The following is a 3,462-nucleotide window of genomic DNA, read 5'->3' on the forward strand; positions in this document are numbered from 1 at the left end:
AATCAGTGTTCTCCACATTGTGACAATACACTATATGTGTAAAGAAAAAATACCATAAACATTTAGCTTCCTGTCTAGGGTGAGAGGGTTAAAAAAACAAAGAGAGAGAGAAAAAAGAAATGTGGACGACAAAGTGAGTAAAAAAAAATCAAGAAAAACAGAGAAGTTCCTGTGAGGAACAGGACAAAATATATATCTAGAATAAGAGAGAGAGAGAGAGAGAGAGAGAGAGAGAGAGAGAGAGAGAGGCAGAGTATTTCCCCAAGCAAAGGAAAACATAACCCTACAGAACATCTGGCACACAGGGAATTCAGTCCTTTGAGGGAATTAATAGGTCTCATTGCCCACCATAAGAAAAAAACATCTAGTTGGGTGGTGGTGGTGATACATTCCTTTTTCCCAGTTTTAGGGGACAGACTCCAAAGCTAGAGAGAAACCTTGTCTTGAAAACGCCTAAAATAAATAAGTAAAGTATTAAATGAATAGACAGATAGATGTATAGATAGACAGATGTATAGATAGATGGATAGATACATAGATAAATACATAGATACAGAGATACATAAATAGATACATAGATACATAGATTGGTAGATAGCCAACTGCACAGATAGATAGAGATGATTAAAGATCTCAGAGATCACGGGAGGCAGAGGCAGGCAGATTTCTGTGAGTTTGAGGCTACTTTTTTCTGCAGTGTGAGTTTCATGACAGGCAAGGTGACATAAAGAAACACTGTCTTGAAACAAAAAAGTATGTTTAGTACATGCTTTTAATCCCAGCACTACGAGGCGGAGGCAGAGGCAGCTGGATCTCTTTGAGTCCAAAGCTTGTCTTGTCTATAAAGTGAGTTCGAGGGCATAAAAAGATACATAGAAAGCCCTATGTCAAAAAGCCCAAAACTCAACTAATAATAATAATAATAATAATAATAGATCTAAGAGTTCAAATAATTGACTTCACCCATAATTCAAAAATTAAAAAATAAAACAAAGAGTGTGTCTGACTGATCAGCAAAAGGACCATGTGTTTCGAGGGGCTGCCACAATTATGGCATCGTGAGAGGGAGGGACCAAGGGACTGAGAGAGGAAGGGAGGGAGTTGTCAAAGGCAACTCCCTGCCATCTAAGTCTCCTTTCAAAGACATTTCACCATGGCCACCACTTGCGTGCTTAGGGTTCTCTTTCTGTTGTTCTGTTTTTACAATCTCACCACCCCCTTCTCAGACTAAGTACTGAGTCAGAGAAAATAAAACAGCTGTGGAATAATTTTAAAAATTCCCAATTGTATATCATTTCCAGGAATAATATTGACATAGTGATTTGTTTTGAATGTTTTTACTTCAGACATAAAAAGTAAAAATGTCATTTTATTGATTTCTTTTAGAGGGTCTGTTTCCCACCAGGATGGTTTACATTTGCTGTGTTTCTGAAGATGATCTCCAGATTCTTGTATTTCCTGTTCCTGAGTGTTGCTGGAATTACAGACAAGAGCCTGCACACTGGAGTTTTTCATGCAGTACTGAGAGCATGGAACCCAAAGGCCAAGATAAAAGCTCTAGGGGGGACTGGCTTCATATCTGGCAGAGGCAGGCACTTTCCTTCCATGTTTCTTAGTTTGTTCATATATTGACGTGGGGCATCTCTTTACATAGCGCTGTCTGGAAAACATGACTTTCAGAGTTTACAGAGCTCATTCTGCCTCCTGAGTGATGGAATGATTATAGTAAAGGTGTTTTGCTTCCTTTTATTGTATATTTAGTTTAATATTAAATTTTATTCAAGTGTTTTTCTCTCTTTCTCTCTGTGTGTGTGTGTGTGATAGAGAGAGGGAGAGAGAATAAGAGACAGAGAGAGAGAGAGAGAGAAGAGAGAGAGGGTGTTGAGTAGTAAGTTATTCTCCAGACACTTTATAGGTCACATGTCAAAAGTTTTCATTATGAAAACAAAAGCCAATTAACAACTGTGAAATTTTTCTTTATTTGCTTGCTTGTTGGTTTGTTTGTCTATTTGTTCATTCATCTGTTCATATATTTGCTTACTTTATTTATTTACAGTGGAAGAGTTCAGTTAGGGTTAGGAATCAGTATAGAATGTTTTATGATTTTTTTAAAAAATGCTGCAAGATCCCTGGTGGCATTAGGCAGCAGAAATGCTGTAGGTTCCAAATGGTGGTAGTGGGCCATGTGGCAGCAGGCAGCAGGCTCTGGGAGCAGCCAGTTCCAAGCAGAGATGGCTGCTGATCTCAGATCAATGGCTGGTCCCGGGCAGAAAAACACATGGCAGGCGGGCAGGAGACAGAGACATGGATAGACACGACATGCAGAGTGAGGTTGAACATTTATTCAGGGAGTTATGGAGGGGGAAGGGAGAAGGGGACAGAGAGGAAGAGAGAGAGAGAGAGAGAGAGAGAGAGAGAGAGAGAGGGAGAGAGGAGAAGGAGACAGAGAAGGGGAAAGCAGAGAAGCGGGAAGAGAGGCAGAGTGAAGCTGCCTCTCTGAGAGAAAAAGAGAACAAGCTCAGACAGGAAGCTGAAGATCACCCTGCCTCAGCAGATGGGGGAGGGAGTGGGCATGGCTTGTCTCTTAAAGAGACAGAACAGGTAGGAAATTATCCTGGGGAAAGAGTAAGATATCACTATGTTACCTATCGGGAGGGAACATTCTGAGGGGAACAGGTTCGGGTGGTAAGACTAAGATAAGAAACCCTAGTTTCAAGTGCTGTCTGCATCTCACAAGTCCTTTCCCCAAAGTCAGGCATTTAGATAGCAAGGGTCTCCATTCATTCCCTCTTGAGGAACATCAGGCCCTGACATTAACACACGACTGGGGCCTATTGGCCAGGTCAATGCTAGCTAGCTACATTCTCCTCCAGAAACCTGATGCCACACCCCAGTTCAGTTCTGTTGGCAGCCATTGGAATTCATTCTCAGATCCTGCAGTCTCTTCAGGCCACAGACCATATCTTTTAGAAATCCTTTCCCCACTACCCACATATGTCAGATAAATAAATACTCAGCCGCAGAAGCTCGAAAGCAGCTTCTCAAAAATTTCTTTGATTTTTTTTTCTCAAGACGTGGTAGCATTCCTAGCTGCTTGGCCTTGAACACACAGAGACCTGTCTGCCTTCTTAGTGGAGTTTTGGGGTTATAGCCTTGTGCCTCCACCAAGCAGTTCATTTCTTTTTTTTTAATGCCAGGTTATTTAGTTTAATTTTAGTTAATTTTTTGAAATTGTATACTTTCTTTTAAAACTGAACCCATTGATTTACATTAGCAAGAGACTTGCTGTTGAATTTCACGTAAATTTCCAGCCAATCTGGGAAGGTCTGTTTTTAGATTAGAAGCCAGCTCTGGACCCCGGTGCTGAGTTCCTTTTGCTCACCTCGTCCTGTCACTCAGACCTCACTAGCCAATCATAGCCTCCAGCTGCCCCGCCAGTCAGATGGGAGGGTTCTTCCGGGA

Source organism: Myodes glareolus, chromosome 2 (assembly GCF_982192425.1).
Source record: "Myodes glareolus chromosome 2, mMyoGla1.1, whole genome shotgun sequence".
Lineage (NCBI taxonomy): Eukaryota > Metazoa > Chordata > Mammalia > Rodentia > Cricetidae > Myodes > Myodes glareolus.